The sequence below is a fragment of the Hibiscus syriacus genome, unplaced genomic scaffold, assembly GCF_006381635.1.
Source record: "Hibiscus syriacus cultivar Baekdansim isolate YM2019G1 unplaced genomic scaffold, ASM638163v2 tig00111754_pilon, whole genome shotgun sequence".
NCBI classification, from domain to species: domain Eukaryota; kingdom Viridiplantae; phylum Streptophyta; class Magnoliopsida; order Malvales; family Malvaceae; genus Hibiscus; species Hibiscus syriacus.
In genome coordinates this window covers 1090619-1112311 of record NW_024063169.1, presented here as the reverse complement: position 1 = coordinate 1112311, position 21693 = coordinate 1090619, and the positions used below count along the sequence as shown (strand labels likewise).

Genomic DNA, 21693 nt, shown 5'->3' with positions numbered 1-21693 from the left:
CAAAGCTCATAAACGGCTGTAGAATAGATTCCTTTTTGTATTTAGAACTACCTGATTAGATGATATTTCTTAATTTTTATTTATTTAAGTTAATAAATTTTTAATCAAATAAGATGATGATATTACCTTTCGCACTGCTTTCCTCTGTGTTGTAGTGAAGCTTATTTAAGCTCAGGTGAGTGAATAGCGGCTCTTCTGCAAACCAAGGAACTTCATTTGGCCGTTTTCTTCATCAGCTGCTTCTCTCCGATCATCGTCTTCGAACAACCTTCTCAAAAGAGGTATTTATGGAATTTCAGCATTCTGTTTTTTTCAAAGCTCATAAACGGCTGTAGAATAGATTCCTTCTTGTATTTAGAACTACCTGATTAGATGATATTTTCTTAATTTTATTTATTTAAGTTAATAAATTTTTAATCAAATAAGATAATGATACATGTTACCTTTCGCACTGCTTTCCTCTGTGTTGTAGGCGAAGCTTAGTTTAAGTTCAGGTGAGTGATAGCGGCTCTTCTGCAAACCAGCAACTTCATTTGGCCGTTTTCTTCACTAGCTGCTTCTCTCCGATCACCGTCTTCGAACAAGCTTCTCAAAAGAGGTATTTATGGGATTTCAACATTCCTTTTTTTTCTTCAAAACTCATAAACGGCTGTAGATTTGGTTCCTTTTCATATTTAGAATACTTTATTAGAGGATATTTTCTTAATTTTTATTTATTTAATCTAATAATTTTTTAGTCAACAAGATGAAGACACATGTTACCACCGAATTAAAGAGAAAAAAAAAAAGACGAGATAAACTAAAGGAGGAATTAAACTGACACACCATAGTAGCCTTTATATAACTTATTCCCGTTAATAACAAAAAATAATGAAATAAAAATGCTAACAGAGAGATTCAAATATGGAGCTGTAAGCATAGATGAAAAAATCATAACCACTTACTCAAATCACATATTTTAAGAAAATTTTTGGTATTTTTATATATTCATTAAAAAATGATATTATTTATTTTTAATATTTTAAACAAATAAAATAAGTTTAGTATTTTATTTTTAAACTGAATTCGATGTTTTTTTATATATTTTTGATCTTGCATTAAATTTAATTGTTTTAAAATATTGAAAATATAAAACTTATTTTTAATATATAAAAATATTTTTATTTTTATATGAAATGAATTCTTTCATAAATTTTGTTTAAAAGTATAAAATATTGAATTTGGTTTTGAAAATAAAATATTAAACTTATTTTTCTTTGTTTAAAAATATAAAAATATTAAAAGTTAGATATCATCTGAATATTTTTATTTTTTTATTTTTATATCAATAACAATATTATGAGATAAATAAATTTTTGAGTAAAAATACGAATATATAAAAGATACTATAACTTTTCTTTAAATATGTGATTTGGCTTAGTAGTTATGATTGTTTCATCCATGCTTTATTTTTCTGTTTAAAATATTAAAATATTAAAAGTTAAATATCATCTAAATATTTTTATTTTTATTTTTATATCAATAACAATATTATGAGATAAATAAATTTTTGAGTAAAATACGAATATAAAAGATACTAAAAATCTCCTTTAAATATGTGATTTGACTTGGTAGTTATGATTGTTTCATCCATGCTTACAATCTCAGGTTTGAATCTTCTTGATATCATTTTCACTTCATTTTTTCTATCATTAATTGAAATAAGTTATATAAAACATGTTGTAATATGGAACCAAATGGGAGGCTTAGCTGAGTGGTTAAGGCGTGCTTGGCTTTAGAATGTCTTAGGTTTGATGCCCCCTAATGCATTCCTCCCGTTTATTTCTCTCTTTAATAAGGTGGTATTGGATGAAAAATTTATTTAATAGAATTATATTATGACCAAATTGATAAAATGTATAAATATTTAGGACTAAATATGCAATTATACCAAGCTTAATTGTCACATCACCTCTCCCATTAAAAGTCAACGAATAGTGACTTAATTAAAGCATTTAATAGTTAAGTGATCCGATTGGTTAAATCGAAACATCGGTGGTCAAAATGAAATCTGATAATAGTTAAATGGTCACCAGTATAGTTTACTCTACAAATTATTTAGGATTTGTGTTCTAAAATGTTAATATTTTTTTTAATTCTTTAAAATACTCTCATAAAATGTTTAATTAAAATTATTTCCTTTATATTATTTTAAGATTAAATTATCCTTTTCTTGTTAATGATAATTTCCTTATGGTTAGAATTTAACTTTTAGTTTTCGTTTAGTATTTTAATTTTTCATTAAAAGAAATATAGATTTTTATTAAAATGTAAATTAAATATAATTTTGATTAATTGGACTAAAGGTTTTTTGTTAAATCATTTTAAAATACCCTTATAAATTATTTAATTATTGTAACATCACTTTTAGTTTACAATTATATCAATTTTGCATTAGATTGTTAATTTGCATGTTTTCGATATCGGAAATATTTAAGAATTATTAGTTTATTTTTATAATCAGAAATTATAGAAAACATAATAGCAAAGAAAGAAAACAAGTTTCATTATCATTAAGATTGAATATTGTAAATGATAATGCCAGATAAATAGTATTAGTAGTAATAAATGATTGATAACAAAAAGATAAACCAACATTAATTATTGGCAACGCTTTTGAATCCAATACCTTTAATGAGAACAATACTCCCCTTAATTATTGAGGTCGATTCATAGGATCTTTCATTAAATTTTTTGTCAACTATAAAGAAAAAAAAGACATTTGATTATTCATTATGTAAATATACCTTAAATTTATTGTTAAATTTTGTTTATAGACATCCATGTACCCAAAAAGTATCTTATAATTCAGTTTTTTTTTGTATTTTTATTTATAATTTAATTTGTTCCTTGAAATTTTGAAATTTCACACTCTTAAATTTCTGCTAATTTAATTTGATTATTCGTGAGAGGGTGAAACTTCTTGATTTAAATCTTTATAATTTCTTAAACATTTTTGTAGAGTAAATGAAGTTATATTTTTAGTCATGTTTAGATACATTTACCTAATGATGCTTATTATTTAGTTTCTAACATATGGGTTGTGACTTGCAGCCATGGACTTTGTTCTGAATAAGATAGATAAACACTTGGACAATCATAGAAGCCTTGATCAACATCGGAAGGACCTTAAAAGGAAATTGGAGGAATTGAATGGTTTGAAGGAAGACACAGAATCTATAAAGAGATCAGAGCTGCAGCCGAGAAAGAAACTCAAGGCGGAAGTCCAGATATGGTTGGAAAATGTTGAAAGAGTCAATGGCGAAGTGCAAGTCCTTGATGGAAGAATCGGCGAAAGTAGTGCTCTTACACGTGGATTTCACACAGAAGATGTCTCGAAGAGTATTACGGAAGTTGAAGAACTTATTATTCAACATGGTAAGTTTCATGGAGGTTTGGTGGTTGACAATCCTCAATGGATAGGACAAGTTTTATCGACAACAAGTTATCAGGTGAAGCTGTAAAGGTATGTATTGAAGAGATCTGGCATTGCTTGATGGATGATGAGGTTCCAAAGATTGGAGTTTGGGGCATGGGTGGCGTGGGGAAAACAAGCATCATGAAGGTTATAAACAACCAACTCTTAAAAGAGACAGGGAAATTCAATATTGTGATTTGGATCACTGTATCCAAAGAGATGAGTATTGCTAAACTGCAGGAAGACATTGCAAGTAAAATAGAAGTCAAATTTTCTGGTTGTGGAGATGAAACTACAAGGGCAGGGATGCTCCTTGAAACATTGTCTCAGAAGAGTAGATTTGTGATGATCTTGGATGACCTATGGGAGAAGGTTTCACTTGAGAGAATAGGAATTCCTGAGCCGTCAAATGGGAGTAAATTAGTGTTGACAACAAGATCAGCTGATGTGTGTCGACAAGTGGGTTGTAGAATGATTAAAGTGAAGCCTCTGACGGAAGAAGAGGCATGGAAGTTGTTCTTAGAGAAGGCGCGCTGTGATATTCGAGGGGTGGAACCAATTGCAAGATCAGTTTCTAAGCATTGTGCAGGTTTGCCCTTGGGAGTAATTACTATAGCTTCTTGTATGAAGGGCATTGATGACATTTCAGAATGGAGGAATGCACTAAAAGAATTAAGTCTACGCAAAAAGAGTGTTAATGGATTCGAAGATGAAGTGTTCCAACAATTACAATTTAGTTATGATCGTTTAAAGAATCCAAAACTTCAAGACTGTTTCCTCAGTTGTGCATTATATCCAGAAGATGAGGAAATTGAAGAACGAAGTCTTATTCAACTTTGGATCGGAGAAGGGCTAGTGGAAGAAATGGATAGCATGCAGGCAGAGTATGACAATGGTCGTGCAATAATGAATAGACTCATCAGCAATTGTTTGTTGGAAGGTTTTACTAAAAGAGGAAATAGAAGATGTGTAAAGATGCATGATCTTTTAAGGGACATGGCATTGCGTATTGCAAAATCTCGATTCTTGGTAAAAGCCGGCATGATGTTAGAAAAGGCACCAGATGTGCAAGAATGGAGCATGAATCTAGAGAAAGTTTCGTTGATGAGGAATTGGCGGTTATGTATACCCTTGGAAATGTCACCCCCAAAGTGCCCCAGGGTCACAACATTGTTGTTGTCTGGTTGCTGTTTAGAGAGTATTCCAGAAGGATTTTTCAAGCATATGGATGCACTTAAGGTTCTTGATCTTTCCGGAAATCCTATCAAGAGTCTTCCAATTTCCTTGTCGAAGTGTCCCGGGCTCACAACATTGTTGTTGTGTCGTTGTCGTATAGAAAGTATTCCAGAAAGCTTCTTCCATTATATGGATGCACTTAAGGTTCTTGATCTTTCCTCCAATCCTATCAAGAGTCTTCCGCATTCCTTATCAAATTTGAAGAACCTCACTTCATTGTTGCTTGCTGATTGTAAAGATTTAGGGAATGTTCCATCGTTGTCAAATCTTGGAGTTTTAAAGAAGTTGGATCTTCGAGGAACAAAGATCAAGGAAATCCCGGATGGAGTACTTTCAAGACTCTGTTGTCTTCAAGACTTGATCGTCGGTGAAACTCTGATAATTGGAAAGGAGGTGGGTGGATTGAAGAAACTGCAGGGAACTCTTGAAGGGAGGTTTTATGACTGGCACAACTTAAATATGTATCTCCAAGATTTTTGTGGCCGAGAAGAGCCTCGTAAATACACAATCTACGTGGGAGATATAGATTTTGATACGTTTTTTGAGAATGAAGGAAAAAAATTTTTTGCAAGGGGTTGTAACATCTATAACTACCAGATTGTGCTTCCACGTGACATTGAGGGATTGCATATCACGGATTGCAATGTTGATTGCAGTGAGGAATACCCACTTTTCTCCAGGTTTATCCTCTTCTCACTTTCCTCCTTTTCATCTCTTATATGTCTTCATATAAAAGATTGTGGGAATATGAAAAAGTTGTTCTCCCCAAACTGTGTGCCGCCAAATTTACAAAGGCTTAGAGTTGGTGGGTGTAAGCAATTGGAGGAAATAATAACATCAGAAGTTGAACCGGAGGAAAGAGGAATGGTTATCACGGAGTTTCATCTTCCACAACTACGACAATTGTTGTTGAATGGTCTACCGGAATTGAAGAGCATTTGCAGTGCTGGTGGAGTACTGGTTTGTGATTCTCTTGTCGTATTTCAGATTGTATACTGTCCAAAATTAAAGAGGATGGGTCTTAATCTTCCCAAACTTGATAATGTCCCACCATCTGCATCTGCAAATCTTTCTCTTTCAGTTCAGGAGTATTGCAATGTTAATTGCAGTGAAGAATACCCGCTTTTCTCCAGGTTTATCCTCTTCTCACTTTCCTCCTTTTCATCTCTTAAATCTCTTTATATAAATGATTGTGGGAATATGAAAAAGTTGTTCTCCCCAAACTGTGTGCCGCCAAATTTACAAATGCTCAGTGTCAGAAGTTGTAAGCAATTGGAGGAAATAATAACATCAGAAGTTGAAACGGAGGAAAGAGGAATGGTTATCACGGAGTTTCATCTTCCACAATTAGGGCTATTGAGTTTGGGGGATCTACCGGAATTGAAGAACATTTGCAGTGCTGGTGGAGTACTGGTTTGTGATTCTCTTGGAATAATTGGGATTGTAGACTGTCCAAAATTAAAGAGGATGGGCCTTAATCTTCCCAAACTTGATAATGTCCCACCATCTGCATCTGCAAATCTTTCTCTTTCAGTTCGGATAAGACCAAAGAAGTGGTGGGAATCAGTGGAATGGGATGGTCCCCAACCCAAGTCTCTTTTCGACCCCTTCGTGAGCTTTAGGTAAAAGGTAAAGGGAGGATCAAACGGAGCAGTTGAGTTTGTAACATTGGCAGTGTTTTTATTTTCTTATTTAAGCGAAGCTTAATTTTATGAATTCAAACTGTATTCATACCTCATTTTATTATATTATTTGCACACTTTTTATGGTGAAATTATTTATTTAAATTTAGTTGACGTGGAATTATTACTAAATTATCTTTAATTATTTATTTTAGCGGTATCAATGAATCGAGCTTGAACAAATAAAGTTATGTCCATATTCATTTGTTTATTTTTAAGGTGTTCATGTTCGGTTCGTGTTCATTTAATTTTTTAATGTTGTGTTTTTATTCGTTTATTTATTTTTGAATGTGTTCGTGTTCGTTTATTTATCCTTCGCGAATATATTCGTTTTGCGTTTATCAACATGTTCGTTTAGCGTTCTCTAAAATGTTCGTTTATCATCTATTTATATGTTCGATTTTTTAGTTTTGCCCTTTTATTTGAAGTTAAAGAAAAATAATAAAATTATGTCACTAGTCCTTATACTCTTTAAAAATTCGTAATTTAAATTTTAACTTTCACCATGTGTTTAATTTAGTCTTTACTTTCATCAATATTTAAAATGTAAAAAATAAAAATAAAAAGAAAGGAGAACTAAGTAAATGAGCTTGTTCATGAACATAAATGAACGAGTCAATAAATGAGCTTGTTTGTTTGTGTTCGTGTGTTTATTAAATAAACATAAAAATTATTCATACTCATTTATTTAGCTTAATAAATTAACGTTATACGAACAGTTCATCGAACACTCTATCCATTTAGAATTCTAATTTATTTGTGATTTTCACTTTAAAATGGCGAAGATGAACCGTGACAAATCTATCGGCGAAAAATAATTCCTGACACCCCCTTACGCAGCTGCAGCATTCACACTTAGACATAACAATTTAGTGCTTAATTATTATGTTGTGTTCTTTATCAATAAAAAATATTTAATTATAGATTGCTTTAATTATTTTCATTTTATATATAATTTGCACAATTTCCACATTAATTAAGTTTAAATGTTAAGGATTCATTTATTTAAGAATTGAATCAATATATCTATCTGCATATTATTCAAAACTATTAGCTGCCTTTGAGAAGCTTTGAACATTGCGTACAATAACTCCAAGCAACATATACAAAATAGCTTCAGAATTATATCTAGTTCATATATATATGCAAAAATAATATCAACCAGCATATCGATATCATTCGGAACATAAGAGAACTAGATATCAGGGATTTAAATAGAGTTCGCGGCCGCGTTTTCGGTTGCATCGCGTTTATCGCGGTTGCGGACATAACGGATGTCATCGCGGTCACTGCGGGTGTCGCGGTTGTAAATTTTTTTAAATTTCGCACAACTTATCGTAAAATATAATAATTATAATTAGTCATTTTTAATGATGTTTAGAATGTTTTTAACCGAAAATGACATATATATAATATTGTTTTACCAAATAGAAGACTTTAAAAACCCGATGATAGGATAAGATAATTAATGAAGAGTTGATGATATTGTGAATACATTATTGTATATTTAAAAGAAATAAGATGTTCAATCATTAAAGTAAAAACATAAAACTATGATGTATAATAATTAAAGCCGCAACACGACTAAATTGAATAGAACACAACTAAATTGAATAGAATTAAAATAAAAGTATAAATTTAGAGAACACAAACTTAGGATTAAATTAAATAAAAATTAAAGTTTATATTCTAAAGTAAGGATTAAATTATAAATTCTAAAAGAGGGGAGTGATGATAAATTAATATATCCCTTAAAATATTTAAGAATTTATTTAAAAATAAAAAAAAATAAAAAAATGGAACATATGAGTGGACGGCCCAAAACAATATACTTATTGTTTTTTGAATTAAAAATCAAACACAAAAACAAAAGAAATTACCAGAAGCTATTTAATATTCTAATATAATTTTCTCCAAGTCTTAAATCCCAAGTCTTCTCATTTTCAAGTTTAACATTTCGTTTTTCACAGGAGCTGAGGAGCATACACTCTACCTTATTTTTCACTGACGGCGAAGCTCATCAGACCTAAGATTTTCCTTAAAACAGCTTTGTTTTGTCGACTTGTCCCCTTATCGATTTGATCTTTACCTTGGTGACCGGTGACTGGTGAGTCTTGCGCGATGATGCGCTTTCTATTTTTTTTTTTGAGTTTAAGAGTTTTTGAGTGAGAATTTCAGTTTTTTTACGTTTTTCCCCGATGGTGAGTCTTTTCCGGACTGATTTTTGCGTTTTGGGTGAAAATTCCATTTTTTATGTTCTTATTTTATTTTTTAGTAACGGTTGAAAAACGGAAATAGTATTCCGGTGCTATCCACGGTTACCCCGTTAAATTGCGGGCGCAACGGACCGCTATTGGCATGAATCCATTACCCACCGTTAAACTCAGCAATATCAGTTTCGGACGGCGGCGTGACCTCGAAATAGCGGACACGATCACATTTGTGTTCTGCTATTTGAATCCCTGCTAGATATATTGCTTAGGACCAAGAAATTTTCATGGTCATGGCGATCAATTCATATATAAAAGTGTTGAGTTTGTATTGACTGTTGCTGTACACACGTGGATGTGGTTCAGTTAGGTTGTTAAGTAGTTAGGGTTGTTAGCTTAATAGTTCACGTGTGCATGGAATGTATATAAGGTCTTGTTGTATCAGGTTCTTGAATATATGAAGTAGTTATATTTTCTTCAATATTCTCTGTAAGTTCTTACTTTACAAGATGGTATCATTCGCTGCTTTCCTGGGGTTCTTTTTCTGAATCTTTCGCTGCATAGCTCTATTCTTGTTATGGCTCAAAGCCTGGAGTATGTTGCTGTGTCGTTGGAATTTTCCTCAAGAAATGCCAAAGCCTTTACCAATAAAAGAGTAAATGTAGTTCTTGATGAGATGAATTTCCTATTATGGAAGTAGCAAGCTTTGCCTACAGTCAGGAGTCATCGGTTAGAGCGGATGCTGACTGGTACAATGATGCCATCGCCAGAAACTGTTATCAATGATGATGGTGTTGTGATTCTGAACGATGAATATGAGGAGATCGTAGCACAGGATAATGCGGTCGCGTCTTGGCTTTTGTCGACAATGAATGCTCACTTACTGCCATACTTTGTTGGGGCTGAAACTGCTGTCAGTGTTGGAGTAAAGTGCTTCAATTCTTTGCAAACCGATCTGCGACTGCTGTGATGAGCTTACATTATAAGCTCCAGTCTTTCAAGAAAGGGGAGGATAGTATGAGGGTTTATCTTACCCGTGTGAAAGAAGTTTGTGATGCCTTGGCATCGTGTGGAAGTCCCATTCCTTTTAAGGACTTCCAAGAAAATACCGGTCGTTTATTGTTGTTATCCGTGCAATGCCAATTGTGTGGTAAGAATAGGCACTTGGTCAGTCAGTGTTGGCGTCGCTTTGATCAAGATTTTCCTGGTGTTTCCTTTGATAATCAATCCTCGAACAAGGGTGGCTCGTTAACTACCTATTATTCTACATATGATGGTGATAACATGGGATGTGGTTGTTGTGGCAATGAGGCTAAACCACGTGATAGTAACTAGTCCATTGTTCAATCTCAAGAACATGTTACTGCTGTTATGCAAGAACAATGGGTTGTGGATTCAGGAGCAACCCACCATATCACGCCAAATTCTACCAAGTTTGCTCATCACTTGAATTGTAGCAACCCTGGTAAGTTGGTCGTAGGTAATGGGGTTTCGTTACCTGTAAATATGGTTGGTGAGTGACAACTGTCGTTTTGATGTCAAAATAATTTCTTTTTTCTCAGTTAATAAATAAAGGAAATACGTAGTAAATAGAAGTAAGGGTCGATTCTCAAGGACTTAGAAAATTTCAAATTTATGTTTGAATGACTTAAATCAAGCGATAAGTAGTAAAAGGGGTTGGTAAAAGGGTTAAATAATAAAAAGTGAAGAAAAATAAAGAGAATAAAAATTGAAGGTTGAAAATGAATATGGTAAAAACAGTCTCAAGCTTCGCTTTGACTCAATTTTCTCCGGATCATCGAATTAGATTTTCCCTTAAGGATTCACGTCGGTTAATTTGTCTACAAGGGTCATCATCGTGACTCTTCTTTATATATCAAATACCAAGGCAATCTTTGATTACGGCTTCTAAAATTGATCTGATCAACATCAATTATTGTAGATCAATAAACGTTTAAGTTTGTGAAGACTGACTCGGATTGTTGTTTCAATAACTACTAATTCCGATCTCAATTTCCTCTTGGCAAGGCAATCTTGCCAAGTGTGTTCCCAGGAAGTCGAATGTGCTTTCACTAAGTCGACCCTTCCTCCCATACATTTAATCACAACATCTTGACCAAAGTCAATCTTTGATTTTGAAAACTGTTTGATTTTGAAATTAAGCGCAGAGATTGAGAGAGATATTCCAAAGTTATTAAGGTGTTTTTCAATTCACATGTTGGAATTGAGTATCGCTTCAGTTCTCGACTTATGAGAAAATTAGTTAAACATGACAAAAGTGAGATTGACTAAATAGTTTTCTTTATTTAGGATTTGTTACTGCTTAGTAGTTGTCTCTAAGAATCCATGTCTGGTCGTGACTTAGATCTGGACAGTATAGTTGGCTTGGCTTGAGAGACAATATTTTTAAACAAAAATAAATAAAATTTTTGAAAGACTATTTTTAATGCTCAAACACAAATTTTTAGTGGGATTATATAAAATGAAAATTTTAATGCCAAATTAAAAAACAATTTATGGATTGAGCTGTATGAAAGCTATGTTATATGTCATTCAGCCCCCAGAAAACAACAGTCTTCTAATAAAAACAAGTCAATTATGGGACTATCTAATATTTTTTTGAATTAATAATTATTATTCCATCTATTAATAGATTAATTCAAATCGAATACTGTAAAAACAATGACAACCTCCTAACCCAATTCACTTCATTTACAAATGCCAAAATTTAAACATATGATATTACTTAAAAAAATTTAATACATCATTTCACTAGATTAATTTAATGTTGGTCGGTACTATCTAATATTAATTAAACCATCTTTATTCTTTATTTAGATTATCTACTCTTTAGTTGGGAAATGATCACGTGCGACAGCCTTAATATACGACTAAAAAAGGTGCTATCGGTTTTGTTATTATTTAAATAAAAAAATCGGTAAAAAAATACCGAAAACATTATTATTTCTATCGGTTTTGTATTATTGGGTATTTTACCGAGCTTGTTATATCCGGTAAAGCGCTATCGATTTTGTTATTTTTTATACTGGTTTTGTTATTGTTAGGCACTTTACCGGATATGTTAAAAAATATTGATGTTTTAGATAGAAATAATAATATTTTAGGTAATTTTTTTACCAGTTTTGTTATTTAAATAATAACAAAACCGATAACACATTTTTTAACTGTATATTAAAGGTGTCGCACTGTAGAACTTCCCTCTATAAATATCTCTACCCTTTTTCTGTCTTGACATATTCCCTCTCTTGTAAACCGTTGATCTTCTAAAAAAGTGCTTTTTGGTTCGAATATCAAGGTCCATCCCACAGTGAATAGATACGAATTTCTATACAAATTTAATTATAATTATTTATAGTATTATAGTACAAATTTATTTCAATTTTTTGAGTTTTTCTAATCATATATATATATATTTCATATTCATTTCACATTATAATGTTATTTAATATATCACATACAATCTAAAATTATAAAAATATATTTACAATATTATATTTCAAAGAAGTTATTTTGAGGATAAAAGATTAATAGGAGTATAAAAGACTAAATTAAAACAAGAGAGTAATTTTTTAGTAAAAAAAAACCGAAGTTACATAGGTATTCTATAGTGGTAGGAGAACATGTGGTTTAAATTTGGTTAAAAAAATGTACTTAAAATACATGATCAATTGAATAAATGCAGAAATCATGTAAAATTATGTGATTAAATTGAAAAAAATATAATTTTTTTATTAAAAGTGGAATTGAAAGTATATATATATTTTATTAACTTTAGCACATATTTCCTCTGTTTAAGTTTAGGTGCATAGAAAAATCATTTGGACTGGCTCTTTTCTAATAGTCTGCAAGCAAACCAACTTCATTTGCCGGTTTTCTTCATCCGGTGAAAAAATTAGTTAAACATGACAAAAATTAGACTTAGCATGTTTAAAAATAAAACTTAAAATAAAAATAAAAACTTGAAAATAAAAGAGAGAACTTTATAAAATTAGAAATAAGAAGAAGAGTAAATTCTGAATTGTGAGTTTAAGCTTATCCAAGAGAATATTTATAGCCTCTAAAACCCTAGAGGTAAACATAGAAATTAAAAGAAAAAAATAATCCTAAAGATAATTTCAAATGTTTTCTAAATTCAAATTTTAAAATTAAAAATAAATCTGCTAAGATATCTCTGTTCGTCCACCTTCCAGAAGGTGCTAACTAGATCTTCTAGAAAACTTCCACTGACTGAACCTTCTAGAAGCTGTCACGTCAGACCGTGTCATGGCCAGAGTAATGCCCATGTCTCCAGTCGTGACCAAATAAAAAAAATGCTGAATGTGCCCTTTTTACTGCAAATCCTGAAAAGTAAGATCATGAACGAAAATAAGCATACCACAACCAAATCAACATCAATAAATCCATAAAATCGAAGATTTAACAGGGAAATATTATTAATTTTGAACACTCGTCAAATTCTCACTCACTTATCGCATGCTTGTCCCTAAGTATGATGTAATCAAATCAGCCAAAAAATTCAATTTACCTTTCCTTGTCAAGTCTCACATTCGAGGAAGCAAGGTAGATACTACAATAATCATTTAAGTCAAGACACCAATCAATTGAACAACACCAATTGGAACAAGTTAAATATAATTGTAACTTCCATTCATTCATCAATCTCAATTTACCTCAATGGATTTCCTTGGTTAAACCCAAAGCTAGAGTTAACAACCAAAGGACCCCTCATTTCTTTTCTTTTCTTTCTTTCTTCCTTAGAGTTGAGCAAGACTTTCAAAATGTGAAAAAAATAAGAGAATTTGCAGACAGACTGAGAGAAAAGGGGAGGCTTTTGGAGAGTTAAGTGAAGAAGCTTAGGGAGTGTGAAAGTATGAAAAGAAAGGGGTTTTACTCAGATTTGGAATATTTTCTTTATTGCATTTTTAATTTTCATTTTTAAGACAAAGATTTGTTACTGCTTAGTAGTTGTCTCTAAGAATCCATGTCTGGTCGTGGCTTAGATCTGGTCAGTACTGTTGGCTTGGCTTGAGAGACTATATTTTTAAATAAAAAAATGAACTTTTTGAAAGACTATTTTTAACGCTCAAACACAAATTTTAAGTGGGATTATATAAAATGAAAATTTTAATGCCAAATTAAAAAAAAATTTAGGGATTGAGCTGTATGAAAGCTATGTTATATGCCATTCAGCCCCAGAAAACAACAGTCTTCTAATAAAAACAAGTCAATTATGGGACTATCTATTTTTTTTAATTAATCATTACTAATCGATCTATTAATAGACTAATTCAGATCGAATACTGTAGATATGAACATATGATATTACTTAAGAAATCTAATACATCATTTCACTATACTAATTTATTGTTGATAGGTACTATCTAATATTAATTACCATCTTTATTCTTTATTTAGATATTATAATTACTTTAATTTACCTAAGTGTGACATCAACTTCGATGAAAGTGGTGCCCTTTGTCACGGACCATGAGCCCACAACCGAGGTTAGCCCATGAAGAGCAACCCAAGTGGTGTTTTGGACCTTCTAGAAGCCACAAAGACTTAGGTGGCATTTAAATATGTATAGATAATGCCCACTTATTTTTGGTAGGTATGAGTCAATCTCGACCGTCAATGTAATTAGATCTTAGCCGTTCATTGAGGGAAGCTTTAGCTATAAATAGAGGCCTCCCCTCCTCATTTGTACTCACTCCTTCACTTTGAGAAATCATAAGACCATTCTTCTCTCAAAGCTTTCTTATCTTTCTTCTTGTGCTAGTTCTCTTGTCTAGCTTCCGTCGAGGTTCTAAGCATCCTTGCTTGGAATATTTTCAGGCTTACTTAGCCGCAATCACTAAGAAGGCGACTAAGGCCGTACGTTTCGAGGCGTCGAAGTTCCAAGGGCGTGACAAGTGGTATCAGAGCTAGTTCTACGAGAAATGGCACAACAAAACCAAGATGAGGTCCCACAAGCGAAGTGATGGAGACTCGCGCTGCCGTGGAAAAGAAACGAGGGAGCTCGAAGGATATCGTGGCCTCGTTCGAGTAAAGGGTCAGCAGGTTAGAAGACCGATATAATGAAGTCCAAGAGACTCAAGACTCGTTTGAATCTCTCTTGGAGAGTCTGGAGTCTGTGGATGATGTACTTCGCGTAGAAACTTAGACGCTCGTCAACAGTATGGCAGAGACAACGGATGAGTATACCCGAGGCCTCGAGAGCATGTACTTGGCCACGAGGGCCGAAATAATACGGGAGGTAAAGGAACTCAAGAGCGAGCTGCTCGTCTACAAGGCTGCCGTATTGAATGGAGTGACTGGGGAGGCACAAGCACCAAGACCCAGGATCGACGTCCCTAAGCCGAAGGAGTACAAGGGGAGTCGAAATGCCCAAGATGTGGAGAATTTCATTTGGGGCATGGAGCAATTCTTCAGTGGCACGGGTATCGGGGATGATACCACCAAGGTAAATGTTGCTTCCAATTATCTTAATGATGTTGCTATGTTATGGTGGCGTCGTAGGTGTTCCGAGAGTACAAATCCAATCGGAACGTGGGAAGAGTTTGTGATAGAACTCAAGGAGCATTTCTATCCGAAAAATGCTGTGCTCGAGGCTCGAGCAAAACTAAAGCAATTGAGGTACGATCGTTCCATCTTGGAGTATGTCAAAAACTTCACGGAGATCAAGATACAAATCCCGGACTTGGGCGAGTCAGAAGGGTACTTTGCATTCATGGATGGTCTACAACGTTGGGCAACAAGGAGATCCAGATGAGGGGAGTGACCGAACTATCTAAGGCATTGGATGCAGCCGAGGCCATTGCCCTGTTTGAAGTAAAAAAGGCCAACTCTCTCCAATCCAAGCCGAAGCTCAAAGGGAATAGTAGGGGAGAAAAGGCCAAAGGAAGCTTCCATAAGCCAACAGGGGGTAATGGGAGGCAACACGACCAACCGAAAAAGCTCACCAATCCTTGGGAGAAAAAAGGTGAATTATCTTGCTTCAATTGTGGAGGAAATCACATGAAGCGAGATTGTCCTCAACTTGTGAAAGTTGCTGCCATCAAGGAAAACGATGGGGTAGAGAGTGAGACTCTCAAGCTTGGCTCCATTCTTAGCACCATGGAGGTCAAGAAGGGCCGTAAGAAGAAGGGATTGATGTACGTAGACATCACCGTCGCATGCCAAAAGATGAGCGCACTGGTGGACACATATGTCTCAGAATTGTTCATGTCTGAACAAATTGCCAAGAGACTTGGCCATCATATGGAAAAGGCAACGGGATCCATCAAAACCGTGAATGCCGAATAAGTTCCAATTGCGGGGGTCGCAAAGGGAATCGAGCTAACCATCAGAGGTTGGTCCGGAAAGGAAGCCATCAAGGTAATCCCTCTCGATGACTTCGACTTTGTTCTTGGGTTAAGTTTTTTGGACCGAATAAATGCTTTCCCAGTACCTTTTGCCGATTGCTTGTGCATCCTGGATCCAAAGAAACAATGCATTATTCCTGTGAGCCGAGGGCCCAGAATTGAGGCCAAGATGTTATCTGCAATTGAATTCTCGAAGGCGGTGTGCAAAGAGGAACCGAACTTCTTAGTTGCCTTGGTGTGTGACGAACCAATCACGACCAAGGAAGTTCCCGCCAAGGTAAGTCATGTCTTGGCAGAATTCAAAGATGTGATGCCTGCCGAGTTACCCAAGAAGTTACCTCCAAAGAGGGAGGTGGATCACAAGATTGAGCTGGTGGAGAATGCAAAGCCAACCACTCGGGCCCCTTACCAAATGGCTCCGCCCGAGTTAGAGAAGATGCGCAAACAATTGAAAGATCTCCTCGATGCCGGATACATCCGACCATCCAAGTCCCCCTATGGTGTACTAATGCTATTTCAAAAGAAGCACGATGGTTCTCTACGGATGTGCATAGATTACCGAGCTTTAAAAAAGCTCACAGTAAAGAACAAGTATCCCATTCCCCTCATTGCGGACTTGTTCGATCAGTTTGGTGGTGCAAGGTGGTTCACCAAGCTAGATTTGCGATCGGACTATTACCAAGTCAGGATAGCCGAAGGAGATGAACCAAAGACAGCCTGTGTGACCAGGTACGGGTCTTACGAATACCTTGTGATGCCCTTTGGCCTCACAAATGCCCCGACCACCTTCTGCACATTGATGAACAAGGTACTACAACCCTTTCTAGATCATTTCGTTGTAGTTTACCTTGACGATATTGTGGTGTACAGTAATACCTTAGAGGAACACATCGAGCACTTGAGAAGAGTGTTCCAAGTCTTACGAGAGAACGAGCTCTATGTTAAAGAGGAAAATTGCTCGTTCGCCCAGAAGGAAGTACCATTTCTAGGCCATGTCGTTGGAGGAGGCAAGCTCCAGATGGACAAAGATAAGATTCGAGCAATTGATGAGTGGAATCCACCCACCAAGGTGACCGAGTTACGAGTATTCTTGGGATTAACCAACTATTACAGACGATTCGTGAAGGGTTATTCCAAGATTGCCACACCATTGACCGAGCTGCTCAAGAAGGATAAGGTGTGGGAATGGAGCACGAAGTGCCAAGGGGCTTTTGAAAAGATCAAAGAAGCCATGGTGAGTGAGCCTGTGTTGGTGTTGCCAGACTACACCAAGCCTTTTGTAGTTTTCACCGATGCATCCGATGTTGCCATTGGTGGAGTCCTCATGTAAGAGGGGCATTCGGTTGCATACGAAAGCCGGAAGCTCAATGAGACCGAGAGGAGGTACTCGGTTCATGAAAAGGAGATGACAGCAGTTGTACACTGCTTGCGCATATGGTGACATTACTTGCTCGGGTCCAAGTTCGTGGTGTTCACGGACAATATTGCCAACAGTTACTTCTTCACCCAAAAGAAGCTTTCTCCCAAGCAAGCTCGTTGGCAAGAGTTTCTTGCCGAGTTCTACTTTTCCTTGGAGTACAAGCCAGGGAAGGTGAATTGTGTTGCAGATGGCTTAAACCGGAGGTATGCCATCGAAACTGTGGAAGGTACTCTCCTCAAGAGGATCAAAGAAGGATTACCCCATGATCTTGTATCTGAACGAATCATTGAGGGAGCCAAGGAGGGGAAAACCCGGGAGTTTTGGCTCGAAGGAGAATTGCTTTACCACTGAGGCCATCGTCTCTTTGTGCCTCGATATGGGAAGTTACGCAAGGAGCTCATGAAGAAATGTCATGATTCCAAGTGGGTGGGACACCCGGGAGTTGATCGAACTTTGGCCCTACTTTCGGAGCAATACTATTGGCCGCACATGGCTGAAGATGTGCAGGCCTATATGAAGACTTGTCTTGTGTGCCAGTAAGACAAAATCGAGGCAAAGAAACCAGCGGGATTGCTGCAACCATTGCCCATTCCGGAGCGCCCATGGGAAAGTATTTCCATGGATTTTATCATAGGTTTGCCCAAAACTGATGGACTTTCAAGTATAATGGTTGGGGTTGACAGGTTTTCAAAGTATGTGACGTTCATACCGGCATCTAAAGTCTGTCCAGCCGTGGAGGCGGCTCGACTTTTCCTCAAGCATGTGGTGAAGTATTGGGGGATGCCAAAAACCATCATCAGTGACCGGGACACGCGGTTCACAGGGAGATTCTGGACGGAGTTGTTCAAACTGATGGGATCGAGCTTGAACTTTTCCATTGCTATTCATCCACAAACCGATGGGCAAACTGAGCGAGTGAATGCTCTGTTAGAGATCCATTTGAGGCATTACGTGAGTTCCAACCAACGAGACTGGCCAAAGCTGTTGGATGTGGCCCAATTTTCCTACAACTTGCAACGGAGTGAGGCGACAAACAAAAGTCCGTTCGAGATCGTGACCGGGCAACAACCGTTGACACCCAACACGGTTGTTACCAAATATGATGGGCCCAATCCATCAGCACACAATGTTTCCAAAGAGTGGCACGAGCAACACGACTTAGCCCGAGCTTGTTTACATAAGGTGGGAAAGCAGACCAAGAAGTGGGCTGACCGAAAGCGGAGGGACGTGAACTTTGAAGTTGGCGACCTTGTCCTTGCAAAGTTAGCCAACGTTTTGCACCATGCGGACGTGCACAAGGGGCTTGTACGAAGATACGAGGGTCTTTTCCGAGTCGTGAAGCGGGTAGGCACCATGGCCTACAAATTAGAGTTGCCTCCAACCATCCGAGCGTATCATGTCATCCATGTTAGCCTGCTCAAATCGTACCATCAGGATATCGAGGATCCAGATCGAGGCAAGTCACAACGAGCACCAGTTGGAGTAGCGGTCTCCTATGACAAGGAGATCCAAGATATACAGGCGGAGAGAGTTATCAGACGACCAGGACACCGCCCGAGGCATGAGTACTTCGTTTTGTGGAAGGGACAACCCGAGTGCGAAGGGAGTTGGGAGCATGCCGAGGGACTCTGGCAATTCAAAACCCGAATAGATCAATTTCATGCCAGACGAGTGACGAGGGCGTCACCTGAATGAGTGGGGGAGAATGTCACGGACCATGAGCCCACAACCGAGGTTAGCCCATGAAGAGCAACCCAAGTGGTGTTTTGGACCTTCTAGAAGCCACAAAGACTTAGGTGGCATTTAAATATGTATAGATAATGCCCACTTGTTTTTGGTAGGTATGAGTCAATCTCGACCGTCAATGTAATTAGATCTTAGCCGTTCATTGAGGGAAGCTTTAGCTATAAATAGAGGCCTCCCCTCCTCATTTGTACTAACTCCTTCACTTTGAGAAATCATAAGACCATTCTTCTCTCAAAGCTTTCTTATCTTTCTTCTTGTGCTAGTTCTCTTGTCTAGCTTCCGTCGAGGTTCTAAGCATCCTTGCTTGGAATATTTTCAGGCTTACTTAGCCGCAATCACTAAGAAGGCGACTAAGGCTGCACGTTCCGAGGCGTCGAAGTTCCAAGGGCGTGACATCTTTCTTTATGTTTGACTTCAGTTTTCATTTCTTAAAGTCGTTGCAGCGAAGCTTCGTCATCTCTTCCTAATAGCTGTGGTTTCCTCATATATTCCTAGAAAAAAATATTTCATTACCTATCGCACAAGTTTCCTCTCTGTTTAAGTTTAGGTGCATAGAAAAATCATTTGGACTGGCTCTTTTCTAGCAGTCTGCAAGCAAACCAACTTCATTTGCCAGTTTTCTTCGTCTGGTGATTCTCTCCGGTCATCGTCTCGTCAGAAGAGGTATTTATCCAATACTTTTATTCTTCTTTCACAGCTCATCAACCGCCACAAAATAGTTTTATTTTCATATTTTAGGAAGAACATCTCCATGTTTGTATTCGAATATGTATGAAATCAAGAGTCCGTAACTCAAGTCACTAAGATGTTAATACAATTTTTTGTTTGAAAAATGGTTACTTTGTATTAAGAATCACAAAGTACACCACTCCAATGACCTCATTAAAAATCCTCTCTAGTCTTAATTAGAGGAAAAAGAGTGTACCTTAGGATGGAAGAAGATTCGACATGAACCCAGGAACAACAAAGAACGACAACCGGGAACTACACTATAAGAATAGCCCGAAACAAACTACAACAATGTAGCTACACACTACCCCCGAAAGAAATATAAAGATGAACTACACACAACTGAATCAAAGAACAAACCTTGATGCAACCTCCGAGACAAGACAATTAAACATATGTCGATCAAAGGTTAATAACTTTGATCTGAGCCCAAACAGCGCGAACCAGCCAGCAAAGAAACGAGATTACGAACAACTCTAACACTCGAAACCAACGAGGCCATAGCTAAACAGCGAAAAAGATCTCTAGAAGCTCTGCCCTAACACGAACCTGCTACTAATGCAGAAACCTCACCCACTAAAAATACCCTAGAGCACAAAGTGCTCAAATCTTAAGAACACATCTTGTCGAGATCCTCACCCACGTAAATCGATGTCCTCACTTCAATGTTCTATCTCTATCCGAACAGCAGCGGACTTCTTCACTGAAACACCATGACCAGCCACACCCCTATTGACATCTTGCCTCGACTTTCGTCTTCTCAAAATCTTCTACTATCTATTGAACGCGAAACAATTGTAAACACTCTTATTGCCAATCACGAAACCAGGTTGGACTGCAGTGATTGCGCCAGTCCACCATGCATATTTTTACTAAAAAGCCCTCGCAACTGCTCTAAAAACGCTTGAAACCCACCACGTGCATCGAAAACCTGGAATAAATGCCCTACAGAAATAAAAAATGAATAATCAAGCTAAATCTCTTAAGCATCTGCCCTCTTTTCTACCTCACATTCCACTAGCCGCATACTAGATGTCTTCATTAAAAACAATAACGTTCCTCAGGCAAAAACAACATGCACGGATGCAAACTTAATGCCAGGGCCCACTACTTGCACCGCTAACCACGCTGAACTCCACTAATGCCCATACCATGCTGCCCCTCTAACGCAACACAAAGAACCACAAACACTGAAACTAGCTGCCAAAACAAACCACTAACGAAAGTATTCCTCTGGCCCAATGCCAAGAGCTACACGTGCCCATACCTCCTTACTCGAGACTAGTAAATTTGCACAAACCACAACGAAACCAACAGCTTACGACATACCATCTATGACTGTGAGACACGCTCCGCCACCAACCAAAATTTCAACAATGAAAGCACTAAAAAACCTCAAAAGATGGTGAACATCCAAAAAAAACAACTCCCACTCTTAACGACAACCACCTCACTTCCACAACTAGAAAACAAACCAGAAGCTATTGCATAAACCTCCTGCAACCTAGGACATCATCTATAACGTTGTATTCACCGCTTCACCACCGGTCGAAGAGCCGTCAAAGAACACACAATGCGAAACAACAAAACAGGAGCGGAAAAAGAACCGTATCTAGAAGCAACTCCAGAGAACACCCAACTAGGCACAACAAACACAGGACAGCTGAAGGAAGAAAGAGAGGAATACCTTTGGAACAGACCCACACTCTCAATACAAGCAAAAAGACGAATAAAAGACATAAACCGCGACAAACACCGAACCTCTTCCCAAAATACAGAAGCTGTTAGCAAACTCCGACAGCCACCTCAATATCACATCAGGAACTCG

The 21693-nt window shown here is 36.6% G+C and overlaps 1 pseudogene; it reads left to right on the top strand.

Moving 5' to 3' along the window:
- The first annotated feature begins 184 nt into the window (after window positions 1-184).
- Window positions 185-6363, top strand: LOC120169207 (annotated as a pseudogene).
- Window positions 6364-21693: the final 15330 nt, after the last annotated feature.